Source organism: Rhinolophus sinicus, linkage group LG02, assembly GCF_036562045.2.
Source record: "Rhinolophus sinicus isolate RSC01 linkage group LG02, ASM3656204v1, whole genome shotgun sequence".
NCBI lineage: Eukaryota > Metazoa > Chordata > Mammalia > Chiroptera > Rhinolophidae > Rhinolophus > Rhinolophus sinicus.
Genome location: NC_133752.1, coordinates 173,166,929 through 173,186,140, shown reverse-complemented (window position 1 = coordinate 173,186,140; position 19,212 = coordinate 173,166,929). Strand labels below are relative to the sequence as shown.

The 19,212-nt window shown below is 42.2% G+C and overlaps 1 pseudogene; it reads left to right on the top strand.

The window, feature by feature from the left end:
* On the top strand, window positions 1-638 carry LOC141570135 (10 kDa heat shock protein, mitochondrial pseudogene; annotated as a pseudogene).
* The last annotated feature ends 18,574 nt before the right edge of the window (window positions 639-19,212 follow it).

Below are 19,212 nucleotides of genomic sequence, written 5' to 3'. Positions count from 1 at the left end.
TTGCTCTGCAGGGCAGGGCAATAGGAAATTGCTCTTTGGTGAAGGAAAAAAGAAATTTCCATACACAGAAACTGAATGACATTTAAAAACTTGTAGCTGAATCAGGGAGTTACCTCCCAAGAGCCTGACTCCCTGCTTTTCATCAAAATGAAAACCCAGTGTGGAAAGGACACACCTGCTGCTGCTGAAGTCATGGCAGAGCAGGTATTTAGAAAGTTTCTCCCCCTCTCTGACTGAATATTAGTTGAAAGGAGTGCTGCGGAAACTGTAACCAAAGGAGGCATTGTGCTTCCAGAAAAATCTCAAGGAAAAGTATTGCAAGCAATTAGTAGTAGCTGTTGGATCAGGCGCTAAAGGAAAGGGCGGAGAGATTCAACCAGTTAGCGGGAAGGTTGGAGATAAAGTTCTTCCAGAATGTGGAGGCACCAAAGTAGTTCTAAACGACAAGGATTATTTCTTATTTAGAGACGGTGACATTCTTGGAAAGTATGTAGACTGAAGTAAATCCCTATTGACATGGCATCATGTGAAACTGCCCATTCCACTGACGTGAAATCTCATCAAGTAAATAATTTCCAAGTCTTTCTTTTATAATAAACTAATGATATCCAAAGTAGTGACATCCAGTATCTCTTAAAATTTAATTTCACCGTACTGATATAAACATTTCTAAAAAAACACCAAACAAACAAGAAAGAAAGAAAGAAAGAAAGAAAGAAAGAAAGAAAGAAAGAAAGAAAGAAAGAAAGAAAGAAAGAAAAGAAAACCCAGTGTGGAAAGAGGTGAGGTGAGGTTGGAGGTGAATTAGTGACATGCTGAATTAGGGCTATTCACACCCACAAAGATTTGGTGTATTGTTTCTCACACAGCTTTGCACCAATATTAGCCAAGTTTTGTATTGAAAAGGGAGAATTACTAATAGTAACTGTATTGAAAAGGGAGAATTACTACTAATAATAGGACTTATATCCTTCTAGACTATTCTAGTGTTTTTGAGAGGCCATACCCAGTGAGGTTTGTTGTGAAGGAAGAACAATATAGTTTCACATATATTGTTTTGTCACAGTGTAGGTCTCAAGAAATACACATTCCCTTCCCGCTTTCCTTCTCTGGTCTCTGGCCTATCAGCCAAGCAAAGCGGGCAGAGTGACAGGAAGAGCTACAAGATACTCTGGATGTGCTTTCTTAGGAGAGAAAAGTATCCCCATGACTGCAGTCCTCAAGTCAACCTCTTCAAAAACAGAAGAGGACATGAAAAGGTACCTATCACTGGAAATTGGTTTATCTTCTAAGAAATAAAGTGGTCTCCAGAGTTTGGACAAATAGGCTGTCACCTGGCTGAGTTCTTGCTCCTGCCAAGCGGTAGAAGAATGCTCCCCATTCACTAGCACTTGCCATCCCCTGCTAACCTGTCTTCAGGACTTATGCCTTCTGCACATAATTAAACTCTGTTGTTAAAATGGGGACGTCTGGGGAGCAGGAGGTTTTGGCATCTGGCAATCACTGATATTGGCCAAGAGGGTTTCAAAGCCAGACCTGTTAAGTCTTCATTTCCACCTGGGCTGAAATAGAACGTGCAAATATAGCCTAGCCTGGTGCTTGAGCAAAGCCTGTTGATTGATGGCTGGGAACCAAAATGACATCTCCTTTGAAAAATGGGTGATAGTGAAATGAAGTTCACAAGCTTTCTCTCATCTTTCATTGTCAAATGAGAAATGGACCGCATCTCACCTCTGCCTCTCACTTTCCGCCGAGAGGACGTCCACAGCTGCTATACTCACTGGTTCCACTTGATGGCGGTGAAACTTCAGGCATCAGCCCTCAGAGCCGTCACGCCTCTCAAAAGCAAACATCTAAAGCTGCTTTCCTGTGAAGAGCTTGAGGCAGCACTGCCGTGCTCCAGTGGGTTTGAGGCAAACGCATCCCATTTTAAAAGGCTTGTCTATACGCCTGTGATCGGCTTGCGTCCTCCCTCCCACCGTCTTTAGAGAATTTGCTTCCGATCTCCTCTGCCAGAGTTTAATTGCCCTGTGTCTTATTTTTGTGAAATTCTCCAAGGTATTTCCAGTCCATTTGCATGCAGTCTGGCATCTTCAGAAATATTGGTCTCATATGCTGTTGTCGACGAATATTTATATGGTGAGAACATTGGCTTTTTGTCAGAAAAAGTGTGCCAAAACAAAGAGTACAGCCTGGTCCTGGAAACACAGCAATAACACCCATTCTTCCCTCCACACCCCCATGCAAACTGAATTTCCTTCCTTCAAGTCCAGACTTACTGCTGAGAACTGAGTTGTGCCCAACCGATCTTTTCCTTCCTCGCCCACGTCCTTCTGTTGCTACCAGGGTTCTAAGGTTTGCCCTTGTCCCAGCCTCATTCTGAACCATCAGATTATTTCAGAATTGGAGGTGCCAGGTTCAGAAAAACCTTTCTCCAGTGTTGACTGCTGAGATCCAGAATCTGGGAAATCAGCCTCTAGCTTGTAGGCTGCTTGCTGCTTTGGGAAATTCTCTGGTACTACCTGTGGTCCTTTTCTGGAATGCCTTCCACTCAGGGCGGACAGTGCTTTCCTTCAGGATGTTTCCCATGGGTCTGGGTGGCAGCGTATCCGTGCCTGACCCTGATTTCTGCAACCTCCAGATTGCTACAACTTTCTTGATCCTTCAGAGTGGAACACTCCAGTGCCTCAAATGTTAGAGTTTGAGGTCACATAGAGCTTCTTTACTTGGTGCCTCACAGCCCTCACTTTACAGAGGAAGGAACTCAGGACTAACAGGTTTAATATTAACAATTAGGACTAGATTTCTGGTTTTGTGTTCTGTCTCCTGTCAATACTTGTGCGGTCACTGTTAGACACTTTTCATTAAGGGGATGTTTGAGTAAAGAATCAAATAAAATGACAATGGTCATCATATATTTTAACTTCCTCTCATTTTCCTTGCTTACCAACTGCCTTTTATTCTTATTTCTCTTCCAATTATCTTCTCTGCCCTCTGCATGTAAATTGTGGGGAGATGGTCTGGGTGAAGATTGATATTTTTTGGTTAAACCACAGATCACTTTCCTGCAATCCCCAAGCCAAATGAGCGTCTGCCTCTTCTGGAAGTAGGCTGTCAAAGGAGGCATTACAAGGCGAGGAAGAGTTCGTTTTCTCCAGTCAGCATGATAATCCTTTCACTTTGGGGCCTCTCTCTCTTTTTCTTTATGAGTCTGATTAAAGGTTTATAGACTTTGTTTCCATTTTCAAAGAATCAGCTCTGGGTTTCATTGATCTCTTGTATTGCTTTTTTAGACTCTTTCATTTATTTCCACCCTGATCTTTATTATTTCCTTCCTTCTACTCACTTTGGGCTTTGTTTGCTATTCTTTTTATAGTTCCTTTAAGTGTAAGTTTAGATTGTTTATTTGAGATTTTTCTTATTTCTTGAAGTAGGCCTGTATTGCTATGAATTTCCTTCTTAGGACTGCTTCCAATGTGTCCCATAGATTTTGTGTTGTTGTGTTTTCATTTTCATCGTCTCAAGGTATCTTTTGATGGCTTCCTTGGTCTCTTTGTTGACCCATTCATTATTTAGTAGTATGTTATTTAGCCTCCATGTGTTTGTGTGTTTTTCATTTTTTTTCTTGTGATTCCTACTTTCATACCATTGTGGTTGGAGAAGACGCTTGATATGATTTCAATTTTCTTAAATTTATTGTGACTTGTTTTATAGCCTAACATATGTTCTATCTTGGGAAATGTTCCATGTGCACTTGAAAAGAATGTATATTCTGCTGCTTTGGGGTGAAATGTTCTAAAAATATCAATTAAATCCATCTGGTCTAGTGTGTCATTTAAGGCCGCTTGTTCCTTGTTGATTTTCTGTCTGGTCGATCTGTCCATTGGTGTCAATGAGGTGTTAAAATCCCATACTATAATTGTATTACTGCCAGTCTCTCCCTTTATATAATTAGGTGCTCCCAAAGTGGGTTCATGAATGTTTGCAAAGGTTATATCCTCTTGTTGGATTGATCCCTTTATCATTATGTAATGTCTCTCTTTGTCTCTTATTATAACTTTTGTTTTAAAGTCTATTTTGTCTCATATAAGTATTGCCACCCAGCTTTTCTTTGGTTTCTATTTGCATGAAATATCTTTTTTCATCCCTTTACTTTCAATCTGTGTGCCTGTCTATCTGAAGTGGGTCTCTTGTAGACAGCATATGCATGGGTCTTGTTTTCTTATCCATTCAGTTACCCTATGTCTTTTGATTGGAGCATTTAATCCATTTACACATAAAGTGATTGTTGATAGTTATTGTGATTTTATTATTTATCTTTATGTTCTGTTTTCTCCCCATTCCCTTTTACTTCTTAAAGAAGTCCCTTTAGCATTTCTTGTAATACTGGTTTGGTGGCAATGAATTCCTTTACCTTTTATTTTTGTTGTCTGGGAAACTGTTTATCTCTCATTCAATTTTAAATGATAGCCTTGCTGAGTAGAGTAATTTTGGTTGTACATCCTTGCATTTCATCACTTTGAATATTTTGTGCCAATCCCTTCTTGCCTGCAAAGTTTCTGTTGAGAAATCAGCTGAACTCTTATGGGAGCTCCCTTGTAAGTAACTAGTTGCCTTTCTCTTGCTGCTTTTAAGATTCTCTCTGTCTTTAGCTTTTGCCATTTTAATTATAATGTGTCTGGTGTGGGCCTGTTGGGGTTCATCTTTTTTGGGACTCTCTGCACTTCCTCGACTTGTATGTCTATTTCCTTCACCAGATTAGAAAACTTTTCAGTCATTATTTCTTCAAATAGGTTCTCAATCCCTTGCTTTTTCTCTTTTCCGTCTGGGACCCCTATGATGTGAATGTTGCCCTTGACGTTGTCCCCTCTCCCCCGAGGCCTCTTAAACTATTCTCTCTCTCTCTCTTTTGATTCTTTTTCCTTTCTGCTGTTCTGATTGGGTGTTTTCTGCTACATTGTCTTCCAAATTGCTGATTCAATCTTCTGCTTCATCTGCTGGTGATTCCTTCTAGTGCATTCCTCATTTCAGTTATTGTACTCTTTACTTCTGACTGGTTCTTTTTTTATGGTTTCTATGTCCTTTTCATGCTTGCTATCTCTTTGTTGAAGTTCTCACTACGTTCCTTGAGCATCCTTATAACCATTGTTTTGAATTCTGTATCTGGTAGGTTGTTTGCTCCCTTCATTTAGTTCTTTTTCTGGAGTTTTTCTTCTGTTCTTTCCTTCGGGACTCATTTCTTTCTTTCCTCATTTTGGCTGCCTCTCTGTGTTTGTATCTATGTATGAGGTAGAGCTGCTATATATGTCTCCCAGTCTTGGCCAGGTAGCCTTATACAGTGGGTGCCCTATGGGGCCCTGGTATAGTCTCCCTGGTCACCTGCTTCCAGGTCCAGGAGTTCTCCAGGAGCGTCCCTTGTGTGTATCCTGCTGTTATAGTTGAGTCTTGATTGCTGTTGGCACATCAGTAGGTGGGATTGATCCTCATGCTGACTGGCTGTGGGGTTTGGCCACGTCCTCAGCTGATAGGCTGCTGTGCAGGGGGGTTATCCCGCTGAGTGGGATTCGCCCCAGCAGGCTCTGGTGCCTGTTGAAACCCACTTTGTGTGAGCTGCTCGTGCAGTTAATTGGGTGATACTGTGGTCTGAAGCCAACCTCCAAGTATGTTGGTTCTGGGAATTCTTGGGAAGGGGCTCCAGTGCAGGCCCAGGTCATCATCCACTGCCTGTGATCAGCCAGGGACTACCCCACCAGGTAGTCCCTGTAGGAGCTACAAAACAATCTGCAGATGTTTACTCCCTGTACTGGACTGGAAAGCATGTGGGAGAGGCCACTGTGAACCGAGGATGGCAGCCACCAGTATCAGGCTTCTGCAAAAAACCAGGACACCCCCGAGGCCTGCTGACACCTGTTGGCTCCCTTAAGGTTGAGTCTCTGATAGAGCCTCCGGTGTTGTCTGAGTTGGGCGGGGCGGGATCCTAGGGGTGGACTGAGTAGAGTTCACCAGGTCAAGGAAGATTCAGATTTGGCCGTGTGAATGTGGGCTCAACACAGGAAAGATGGCGCCTGCCTGCCGGCTGGCCAAGTAAAAAATTCTACACAGGGAAAATGGCGATGGTCCATCCAGTCCTTGTGCTAAGTCAACAACTCAGGTGTTTCCTGTAGGTCTCTGATGCCTCCCAAGCCACTGTCCCTCTGCTGGAGCCCACGGTGAGTGCCTGCGAGCGAGTGTGTGCGAGGGCCCTTTAAAATGATGTCTGGGTTTCCCATAGCCTGTCATTCCGCCTGGATGGTCACAATCACCACTGTTTTTCACAGTCAGGTGTTGTGGGGGCTCCTCCTCCCAGTTGGGGAGCTTGGTATGGTGCTGGGGTCTCTTGCTCCTCTGCTGGGACCTCTGCAGTCCTGATATCTTTCCCAATTCTCAGCTGCCACAGCAGGTGTGGTACCAGCCCGTTCCGTGTCTCTGCCCCTCCTACCAGTCTTGATGTGGCTTCTTTTTTATCTCCTTAGTTATAAAACTTCTGTTCTACTAGACTTCAGGTGGTTCTCCGGGTTGATTGTTCTATAATTTTAGTTGTAATTTTAATGCGGTCACTGGAGGAGGCAAGAACAGGGTTTATCTATGCTGCCATCCTGGATCTCCCCAATGTGGGGAATTCTGTGTTAGGAGTGAGGTGTTAGAAGGGGACTAGATAAGCTAACGAGTCTTGGAACTCTCAGGGTTCTGGATTTTACTTGCCAAGTTGTCATTCCCGGTATTTGAATCTTAAGAACTACAAAGAGGTTACTGGTTTTATTCTTCCCCCACACCTGCAACCCAAATACTTCCCTAGCCCTCAGGTGAAAATGAAAATGCTCTCTGTTGTTTGGATGTGCCCTCACATTATAGTAAGTGCTACTGTTGTATGTCTGTGGGGACAGAACCCCAGAGAGCAGTTTCCAGGCTCTCGGCCTCACATAGACAGGTGCTGGCTCAGGTAGTAAATGGCCATCAACTGTGATTGGATGGCCATCAACTGTGGCTAGTTGGCCGTCAGCTGTAACCAGTGAGCCATTGGCCACTAATATAACTGCCGTGGCTATGCTAACAGAAAAATGGGGGCTAGCAAGAAGATGGTGGCTGAGCTAGCAAGAGCGGATTGCAGTTAGCACGGTGGATTGTAGCAAGCAAGTGGGGTTGGTTGTCAGAGAAGTGGATGGCAGGTTGTGGATTGTGTGTCTCCTGCTTCCTGTGTCTCCAACCCAGCCGCCAGCAAGACTATAGTGGTATGATTCCCCTATCTATGGCTCTGTGGGTGTTCCTTTTTGACCTCACCATATCCTGCTTTCTTATGTGGGGAGTGGGACCAGAGACCACGCCTGACACCCACATGACAATGTCATAATCCATTGCCTGGCTGGATTTTACAGAACAGTTTTTCACAGCCTTGCTTAGGGAAGGTGCCATGTGACTAGAGCACAGTCATCCCTCCATAAGCGCTGGGGGTTGGTTCCAGGATCCCTTGTAGATGCTCAAGTTCCTTATGTAAAATGGCATAGTATTTGCATATGACTTACGTGCATCTCTAGGTCATCTCTAGGTTACTTGTAATACCTAATACAATGTAAATGCTATATAAGTAGTTGTTATACCGTGTTGTTGAGGCAATAACGACAAGGAAAAAGTCTGTACATGTTCAGTACAGAAGCAGCCATTGTCGGCCTAACTACGTAGTACATGTCAGCAACTTGTCCATTTTTTTTCCCTGAATATTTTCTATCTGAGGTTGGTTGAACCCACGGATACAGAGCCCACGGATACAGAAAGCTGCGTGTATACTCCTGAGCTATATTTGACATCGTTTTATTGTGGACGTGGTGACAATGTGGAATCCTTCGCAAAGATAATTGAACTTGATAAAAACCAGTGTGCCTCCCTGTACTTCTGCCTCAGATACATGCAGTCAATGCCTGAAATATTGCCAGATTTAGTTCTTTACATAAAAGCTACCATTGTTTAAGTACAAAAAAACTAGTCCATGTTGCTGTTTGAGGGTGATTAAATTAATTGCATAAGAAAGAACCCTAATTATTTGTATTGCTAAGCAAAATCAAAAAGGTCTGTGGGTTGCACTTGCATAGCACGAGTTTAGTCATCTGAGTCATAAGCCCATGAATTCTATGAACACTTGGGAACAAGGATGAAGGTCAGAGGGAGCATCTGACTGGACTTAACTATGAGAGAGAGAGAGAAAGAGACAGAGAGAAACCAAGACAGAGCTGGGAAGAAAGTATGGGAATGTGGGTGAGGGGATAGGAAGAGAGGGCTGATAGGTAGGAAGAAGGGTTTTAAAATCAGAGACCTGGCAAAATAATGAAGAGAAAATTATGTTAAGGTGAAATTAAAGTTAAAGACTTAAGAATCAGAAGTTCAGGACAACCTTACGTTACAAGTCCCAGAGTGTCATGAACTGTGTGAGAAATTGCATAGATGGGTTTGACCTCATCACAGAGATCCTAGTAAGAGTGGCTATTTTTTCCTCTAAATTCCCAGAAGGTCTCTGTATCAGGAAAGAGGAGGACAACGTGAGGAGAAGCAGCCTCCAAAAGGCACAAATTCTAGTGTGCACAGAACATGGTTCTTTTGATTACGTTGACACACTCCCCCACCTCCCCCCACAACCCTTTCAAAGGCACTGGCTGGGTCTTCTGTTCGTTTCTTTTTCTGACACACCTGGTGGCAGTGACAAACCAAATTGGTACCTGTGTATTTTTGCCAGATCACTGGGGTTACTGTGTGTGTGTGTGTGTGTGTGTGTGTGTGTGTTATATTTCATTTTAAGAGAAAACAAGAGGATAGGAAGGAAAATAGTTCTTTATCATTTCTGCATAAAGGATACATGCAGAACTTTTCATGCTCTTCTAATATCTTTTCTAGGGACCTGGGAGAGTCTCTGAAATCTTTTGTATGTATGTCAGGTGTCCACTGGTCTATATACATGCACACTCACACATCTCTCCATGTAAACAGATCAGATGTCACTACAAGGTACAGAGAGTCATTTCTGCAAGTGAGATGAAATCATTATCCTTAATCCTATTCACTGGACATATGCAAACATATTATCATGCAATAAAAATAGCTCCAAACCAATAATAAAGCAGAAGTTTGTGTAACTGAAAAGAGATGCGTGCCACCACCTGCCCCTTCCTTGGGGTGAAAAAGATTCTGTGGTGTTTTTTTTTTTTTATGTCCTCTTAGGCTTGTGTCACAACACTGTGGCATTATCTCACTTTCTATAGCTTCCCAGACCCCTGCTTGTCTCGAGGCATCCCTTCACCCAGAAATGCATTCCAATTTGAAAGCACTTTCTATGTATCATGAGGAAATTTGAAGATCTAACCTATGCACATAGTTGAGGTTAATCCCAAATAGGTTTTTATGAGGCTGTCTGGTTTGGGCCTAAAGTCTTAAGCAAGGCCTCTGAATCATTTTCACCTACTGAGACACTTAGAAAGTGATGCAATTGTTTTAAGGGACATAGGAGTAAATGTATGCTGCTGCCCATGGCCAGATATAGCCAATCTGGGGCTCTGGTCACCTCAGACCATACCTGGTACCCTAGTGCCTAGGGAATCAACATCTCACCATCCTTTAACCCATTTCAGGCACTCATTGCCTCTCCCCTCTCTGGTTTGCCAGCCCTTCTTGGTTCTGGTCCTTCAACTTAATATTCTTAATGGTTTTAGTCACTCATTTCAGAGACAAGTTTTTCTGTAAGTCCTTCTCTCGAGGGGCCCCAGCTTGACATGCCTCCCACTGGAGCCTTCCCCCGACTCTTCCCAACTCTCCCAAACTCTTCTCTTCACAACATATGTGTCTCAGCTCAAGGATCACTTCGTTAGCGAGGACTTCCATGGCCAGTCACTTCAGTGCTGCTCTCCCAGGGTAGCTGGCCTTCAGAGGACTTATAATTTGAAATTATGTTTATTTGTTGTTTTACTTGTTTTTCTCCGACTATTCTGTATGTTTCAGGAAGACGAGAAATTGTTTTATTTCTCTTGTATTCCCATGGCCTGGCACAGTGCCTGTAGCCATAGGAGCATTTGTTGGATGAACAAATAAAGTTTGGGGAGAAACGTGTTTTCTTTTGTTTGCCACAGGCTAATTAGGATTATGGCATCTTACTCTAGGACACCATTGTCAGGTTCCCTCTTTTCTGTTCTGGTCTTTTCACTGCCAATTTATCCTTAAATAATTTGGATGGATTTCAGCTAATCAACCATCAGTTTTTTTTGTTTTCATACAAGAACACTTAAATCCAGTGTGATAAAAGCTACCCACAAGCCTGAGGCTGGAGAACAGAAAGGAAATTCTTTACTTTTTGGGCTGAGTGTATTTCATCAAGTCCAAGTTTTATTTCCCTGAGGCTTTTCTTTGTCAAGCTTGGGAAAGTGCTGTTTCCTCGGAGAGCTACACAAGAACAAAGCTCAAGTATGAGAAAAGAGAAAAGCATATCCAAAGCAAAAAATCAGAGAAAGCTTTTAGATTGATCCCCCCCACCCCCCGGGCCCGCCAGAGATCATTTGCAATCTTTTTTTTTTCAAGTGCATTACTTTTCTAAACTGACTTGAACAGAATGGATGAACAAAGACCTTTCAGACTGTATAAACCAAACTGGAAATAGGTAAAAGTGCCAGGAAAGAGGCTCAGGAAGGATTTATCTTCTGAAACTTCAAGGCAGTAACCTGCTTCTGGCAATATTTTCTTTTAGGGAAACTGGCTGAGTGTGTCCTGGGTGGTGAGGGTCAGTGTGGATGCAGCAGACGCGGGGTAGGCGTGGGCTGAGCATAACGTGGGACCAAGGGACAGAAGAAGATGTAAACTGGAAGCTGAATATCCACAGGGACAGCACTGACTCAGAAAAATCTTTCCATTGATTATGCCATATCAAGTCAATCATTTCCTGCCTTCCTGAGCCAGATTGGAAACGCCTGGACAGTCTTTGCTGTAAACCAGAGCAAAGGGGAAGCCTTTTCTTGTCAACAGAGCCGTGCTTCCCAAACTCACACCATCTTTTTTTTTTCTTTTTTCCCCTTTCTTCAGCCTCCCCTCTCCCCCCATTCTGGTTCAAGCCATTGTTTCTCAGTCTAGTTGTGCAGGACACAGCTCCTTGGCCCATGTTGGTATTATGAGCCTTGCGTTCCCCCCGCCCCCTCCAACCCCCATCCCAGGCAGTTGGTCGGCCGCTCACAGCAGCAAACTCACACCATCTTAAGGGTCACATAGGAACTTTAAAATGCAGAGTCCCAGGGCCCTCCTAGAGGTTTTGATTTAGTAGGTCTGGGTCCAGGTATGAGAATTTATATTTGTAACAAGTATCCCAGCCAATTTTGCTGATTAAGTAGGTTTGGGGAAAGTTATTGGATAGCTGGCCCAATTTGTCCTTCTTTTGCTGATCCACCAATTTTCCAGGCAAGCCCAACAGCTGCCTTCCCAACCTTTGAATGCAAATCCATAAGAAGAATTTCAGTATGTTCTCATGGTTTATTCATTCTGAGCTAGAGTGTGGTTCTGCAAACAGTATTCAGCTTCCCTTTCTGGAAAGATCTTGGTGGAGATACCCCAGTGTCAGAGGTGAAACTGGATATGGAGGCAGAGGCATCAGGAGAGAATCCTTTTAGGAATGGAGCAGTGCTCTCCACCACTAGGCATTCTTGGGGCCTCTCCTTGTGCTTCCAGTATAATCACCTGACCTCTCACAACTTCCACCTCCACCTCTGACTTCATTCCCTGATCTTCCATTCTCTGTCCCGACTGGAACTTCACATCCTCCTATTCATCTGTGCATTTCGACTTCAAACTCAACTGGCTCAACACTGTACTCATTTGCTGTCCTCTCCATCCCCACGTCTGTTTCTCCTCCTGAACCCTCCTCCTGGGTCACTTCTTTGACCAGTGGAATCGTCATCCCCTAGTTACCCAGGCCCCTCTTCCCATTCCTTACATCTAATCTTAAATGTCTGTTTATGGCAATGGTTTGCAACCCTGGCTGCAAAACAGAATCATCTGGAAAGATTTTAAAGCATACCTATGCCTAGGCTCCAATCCCAGAAATTCTGATTTAATTGGTTAGGCCAGGCCATGGAGAGCTTTTAAAACTTCTTAGGTGATTCTGCTGTGCAGCCAGAGTTCCTTCTCTATCCCCAGTTACACCCTTCCATAGGAGGCAAATCTCATCCACGGGGTGAGGTTGGGGTGAGCAGAGTGAGGCACTTACCTTGGGCACAAAAATCAAGGGAGCACCCAAACCCTCAGTCATAAAGATCAATAATATTTGATACAAAATTTTTAAAAATCAAAATCAATGCAAAACAGTCCATGATAAACAATACATCAGAATTTTATAAAAACAGGATGTTTTGGTTTGTTTGTTTTACAACACTGGGTTATTTCACAACAGGAACAATTGTTTCCAATCAGGCTGTAGTTCCCAGGCTGGTGCGGCGGTCACGTTCCCCCTATGGGTTTATGAGGGTGGACGAAGGTATGTAAATAGATTGGCAATAAAGGGCTTGGGGTTTTTTTGATTGGAGAGTTTATATTAACTTTTCCTATTTGGTTCAAATCATGGGAGGATATTTTGATGGGTGCACAAAGGGACACCCATTTAACCTTTTGTCTCAGGTTCTGGAACAGCTTGACACAGCACTGATGATCGGGCCACTCCTTTCAGTGCTCTTGACACCCATATCTGGATTAATTCTTTGGCGATATAAGCTCTGTGTGAGCGACAGAGCCCAGCTCTCCAGCCTCATCTCCTATTACTTCCCATTTTGGGCGTTAACTCTAGAGATAATAAATGCCTGGATGGTCTCCCAATGTGACTTGGCTTCGGTTTTCCTTGCAGCTACACCTTTATTCAGGCGTTTTTTTCTGTCCTGCAAGTCTGGGTCAGTGCAGTTAGTTGTATAGGGTTGTGTGTGTGGTTTTTTTGTTTGTTTGTTTGTTTGTTTGTTTGCTCTTGTTAATTTCTGCACTGCACAGACACCTGGCTGAGATGGTGAGTGGTGCTGGAATTCAGCCTCAGTCCACTTACCAAGCCCTGTGTCCTGGGCATGAGGCTACATCCTTAGGACAGGATGGGGGGACATATTTTCTAATCTACTGTTTCCCCAAAAATAAGACCTAGTCAGACAATCAGCTCTAATGCGTCTTTTGGAGCAAAAATTAATATAAGAACCAGTATTCTATTCTATTCTATTCTATTATTATACCAGGTCTTATATTACACTAAAATAAGACTGGGTCTTATATTAATTTTTGCTCCAAAAGACGCATTAGAGCTGATTGTCCAGCTAGGTCTTATTTTCGGGGAAACACAACATTTGCCTGGAGGGGGCACATTTTTCTAACTTGCACGAAGACTCTGTTAGTGGCTGCCCTGAGTATCATTCCTTACATCCGCTGCCCCATGAATTCCTACCTATCTTATAAGACAGAACTGAGGCTTCTGACCTCCACTCTAAAGACTTTCTTGCCCTTGGTCTCCCTGACAGAGAGGCTCTGTGTTCTAAGTCACCACCTCACCCTCTGCGTGCTTTTATGATGGCAGTGATCTCAGTGAGCTGCAATTATGGGAACAACTGTGGAGCCACGTGACTGGCAGGCAGAGCAGTCTGGCGTGTGTCAGTCAAGAACCGGGTGCTTCTTCTTTAATCTAAGGCTGCCTTTGAAAAACACCAGAACAGCAAGTGGTACTGCAGAATACTCAGACAAAGAACTCCTTGTTTTACTCCAAGATAACAAACAACTGCTTCAGTGGCTGTCAGTCAGGCTGGACTGAGCTAGCTGAGGTAACATACAACCCAAATCTCCCACTTAAAATAACAGTTTTATTTCTTGTTCATGCTGCATGTTCATGATGGAAACCAGATAGATGATGCAGCCACTGTTTGAAACACTGCTTGCTACCATGGTAGAACGAAAACAAAGTTCTTGAGGGTCTTGCACCAATAATTAATTACTTCTGCTTGGAGTTGACCTTGGAAGTGTTGTCATTTCTGCTCCAATTTATTGGGCAGGGTGAGTGTCATGGTCCCACCCAACCTCAAAAGAGACAAAAGTTCAATCCTACCATGTACCTGGAAGGCAGGAGAGTTTGGAAACACTTAGCAAACAGCACTGATGACTACCAGAGTTCTATGATACGTTCCATAAAATTGACTGATTTTCCTTATTTCCTAAATAGCCACTTCGACCAGTTGTTTCGATGTTGAGAAACATGAGTTATCAATAGCAGAATATGGCAATGATAATTATAACTAAAACCCAAAAAGCAGTCTTTTTTGGAAAACTTTCAGTGACAGTAAGAGTTTTCATGTGGTATGTGTCTATTTTATTTTACAGATGTTGTTCATATAATACTGTATAAAACAGCAGAGTGAGAATAGCCAAGTGCAGTTTTAGATGAGAATCTTAGTATCTTACTTAGTAAGATAAATGGCCTAATCCATCTCATAGATCAAATGAGATAGTGGATGAGAAAACCATTTTTAAATTGTACAGTGCTACCTACTAGCCCAAAGGACCAGTCATCTCAAAGACCCTTGGGTTCTAAGATCTTACCCTGCTATAGGTGTCTTCTCATTTCTTTCTGCAGATTTTCATTTGCTTTTAAAATAAACCCCTAATGATAGCAGAGATATAGAAAACATTCTTTTCATCTGAATCAGCAATATAGTCAAAGCAAAAATTAAAGAGCTCAGTTTTTCCAGAAATAAATTGCCCTGGGAATAATGCCACTGAATTAGACATTAAGGAATTTAAAAATAAGTTGCAGACGAAGTCTACAAAAGTTTCTTCTATGTATAAATGAAGTCCAGGTGGAAACTACAACAAAACGTTCCCTTTGTAGCATGTATTTTAAAAAGACCAGCCCCCTCAGTATATGCAGGTGGGTCCCATTTTAGGAAGATATTCAAATCCTTAAACTCTTAAAAACAGGATAACTAAGAGGTGAATTTCACATTAAAAAGGAATTTTAAAAGCACAGTGTGCTCCCTTAGTGACTTTGTATCATATAAAGAATATGTTAGTGAGTTAAAAAATATGTTAGTCCCATGAATTGAAACATATATGCAACTCTATAATTTGCATGTTTTCTGTATCTGTGTTTTACGCCTCTTTTACGGATAGCTTCCTTTGTGTCTGCTTTACAGCACATAGTACTCTGTTATCCTACCGTTAGTGGACAGTGATAGATGCAACTGAAATTCCTACCAACTTAATTTATCTTGAGTCCTATCCTGACATAATTATCTAAAGAACTTGTGACTATAATCATGTGAAACTTCTGTTAAAATGAAAATTTTTATCTGGCCCCCAAATGAATTTATGGGTAAAAATTTATGAATAAATCTCATACCAAATGTCAAAGTTTTACATGTGAATGGTTTTCTTCAAGAACATATGAAAGTCAAGAAAATCCTCTTAATTTTCATGTTAAAAAAACCAGTCTGGTGGAGGACTCAACTCACTGGTGCTCCGGGCACATCTTTTCTAAACCCAGACTTGATTTAATCACATACTAGATATGGTTCAAGTTCTGATAGTTCCACTATCTTTAAAAATCCAGAAAGATAGCCAATGACATCTGTTGCAAAGTGTGCTTGGTAGTTCTTTGAGTGAGGGATAAGGTCAACATTAGAAATTCATCACTGAACTCACTTTTCCGATCTGACAGTTTGACCACCATAGTAATTCAGTCCCATTGATTTTCTCGAGACATTCTTTTTTATCCCTTGAGATATTCTGGAAGGCAGTCCAGGAGAAGCATTTAATAATGTTTTAAGCAATGGTGCATCTTTGTGCCTCCTGGGGTGACCACTTTGAAGTCCTTTGAATAAATAAGTTCTGCTATATGTTAAAATGCAAGCTTAATTCTAACTAGTTTGTCTTTGAAGAGCAGCAAACAAATATCATCTCTCACAGGAGACCAACTGGCATGAGCCATTCAGACATTTTTAACAATTCCAAGAAAAGTCTTTCTTTATTCAGATGTCAAGCATTACTTCTCAAAAGTCAAGGTTTTCACGATCGCTCCCATTTAATGTTCATTGAGAAGCACCTCCCTCAAGTGCAAAATATAGTGGCTTTTGTACCAAGGAAACAAAAGAGATTTTCTAGTTTATTTCTCATTAATTGTGTGATTTAAAAATAGATGACTAGGCTTATTCCAAGAAAGGTGCTATGGAAGTATCTTGCTTACCCTCTGAGTTTGAAGGGAAAAAGAGGACTTCATTTTGCCGTAAGTTAAGTTCGTCTTCGTATGTGACAACCCTGGGTCCATGTCATCAGAGAAAGTTTCTGGGAACAGGTAGATTTGGAATTGATTGTGGAAGGAGGAAAAGGATAAAAAAGCATGAATCTGGCCGATATAAAGTCGATATAATTCTAAGAAAAAGGACCATTTGTTTAAAAGAAGAAAGAAGAAGTAATAATGGGTAGAGCGAATGAGGAAATTTAGCCTGACCAGACTACAGGTTGAAATAGGCAACTTAGAAGACTACTGGGATTTGAGGTTTATGTGAATTTCTCCACAAACTCAAAAGAAATGAAATTGTATTTTCATTAAAATATTCTATAATTTTATAAAATTATATATTCCCTGGTTAGTCTCTTCTTAGTTGGACACTCATGGCGCGTGCTATGCCTTCCCCTGCTGCCCAAGGGACAACTCCCTGCCCACAGCTTCTCACTAAGGGAGCAGACATATGTGACCAAGTCTGTAATACATGACTAAGCCAGGCACAGCTGAATGGACCAATGATTGGTACCGGACCCAAGGGTAACCAATCCACAGGCTGATTGTAGATTAAAAACAGGGCTGATGCAAAAGAGCTCCAAATCAGAGGCAGTGGTGATCAGCTGAACCAATCAGACCTCCACTTGGGAATCTGAATTATCACATATGGGGAGAGAATCAGTCAGCTGGTAGTGGGTGGATACGAGAAAATACCACAAAAGGAAATCGAGGCAATGAGGAAGGTGTCAAAGTGGCTAAGGGGGATTGTGGCGCCAGAGCAGGGGACCATAAGCTCCTCCCAGTGCCTGACAGTATTCCCTCTTCAGGAAGCCAGATAAGTGGCTATACTGGGTTCCCAGAGACAGTTTTGTCTCCTTGCTGCCATGTGTAACCTTATAATATAATTTCATTCTTGAAGCAGCCTGAATGAAACACTTGCAACCCCACAAACTCCCAAATCTAACTAATACATAGTTCAAAATTTGGAAAAAATTGTGTTACACACTTCAGAGGCAATTTGGTATGAAGAGGTTCAATTTTACCTTCACTAATTTAGAAAAAACATTTTGAGAAACAGTACAATTAGCCATTGTACGTGGCCTCAATGGATTTATTAAAATTTGTCATCCTACTAACAGAAACATCTCCTGCCTGCCTGCCAAACAAAACAAAACAAAACAAGATTATGTTGAAGGTGTTATTGTCATCATTTTCGGGATTAAAAACTAGGAGGATCAGTGATGATGGTTTTTTTCCCAGAGCAGATGCAAGGTTGCGTGGCTTGCTATTCTCCCTCAAATGAAGTTCTTGATGTAGTTGTTAAGTCATGTGCCACTTGATCGATAGGCCAGTCTTCATGTTTAAACACCATCTCTCAATGTTTTATTACTAAGAAGGGCAGAAGATCAAACTCCTTGGTCATTTACCTAGATACTGGTTTGTGTTGAGAACATTGCTCAGGGCACAGATTTCAAAAAGGAGCAGCTAATTGGAATGTAGTAGAAAAATATATGAAAATGGAACATTGTATAGAGGGTGAGCACTTGACCAACGATTGGGGACCTGGATTCTAGTTGGTTCTAACAACCATGTTCACTAACAAACCATGTGATCCCAGCAAGTCCCTTTTCTTGTCTGTGTTCCTGAAATTCTCCGCATTGTGTTGTCTCCCCCACAAAAAAATGTAAGCTGCACCCTAGCAGTGTTGTCTGCCTGGTCTGCTAGGGCTGAGAACGGCTCCTGGCACCTTCCAGGGGCTCAGGAGATACTCATTGATGTTGAACAATCCATGCTGTACATTGGTCATTAAAAAAGCTTTTTTTTCATGTATGGAGTCTTAGCTATTTTTCAAAGTGCTTTCACATAGCTGGCGCTCAGCATTCATTGGTTGGAAATATAATATTTGTTTCTCTGGGTACATGCTTTACTTGCTAATACAGAAATACAGGCACGGAGACCACTCCTGTTTCCCTGGAGTGGAAACAGGAGTGGTCTACGAGTTGGAAGACCTGGCCCATCACTAACTACCGTGCGACTTTGGGCAAGTCATTCCATTTCTCCCAGGTTCTGTTTTCTCATCTGCAAGGGGAGAGGGCTGAATTCGACCCTAAGCACCCTTCTGGCAGTAACTTCTGACTCTGGTCCTGTTATACCTGTTACATATAATGAATGAGTATTAAGAACACATGAATCCATGGGGAAGGATGTGGGGCTGCACAAGGAATGGAGGCAAAGTAATTAATGCAGAGGCATCAGTTCATTAGAAACATCAAGACAGGCAGACTCTGCTTTTTATGTGCACCACCTAAAATCCTTTATGAGCATCAACTGGGGTAGCTCTTCCTTTGCTCTTATGGGTTCATCAAAGCAGGTCACTGACCTCAGCCACATTTGCTGTCATACTGGCTGTCATGGGGTGCAAACATCATGGGAGAAAGCCTACCAGCTTGCAACTCCTTGCAATGCCCAGTTTGGGAATCCTGAGGGTTCTGCTATAACTTTTATGGCAAATGCCGAGTCATTCATATTTAGGGGCCCTTTATAAAAAATGACTAGAAGAGTAACCCAATAGTGAGTTGCTACTGACCTCTAGACGTTGTCATATTAGTATAACCCTAATTTCTTCAGCACAAGGTCCCATTAGTAAGAGGCGCCAATTTGATCTAGCATTCCTAAGGAAGGGGATCTTTGAATTACATGAACGAAGAAAGAGACACATAGCCAAAGTAGGCCAGCAAGATTGTAATTATGCTTGAACAGGCAGTCTTCTGATGAAGGGTCCAGATGGTTGGAAAGAACCAGGAAGCAGAGAAGAAAGGATGAGCCGATATTTTGTTGGCAGGGCTACATTAAGACGGTCTTCTGGGTTTTCACTACTCTTGTTTCCTGTGGACTTTGTAAGTCTGCATCTTGCTGGGGGCCTA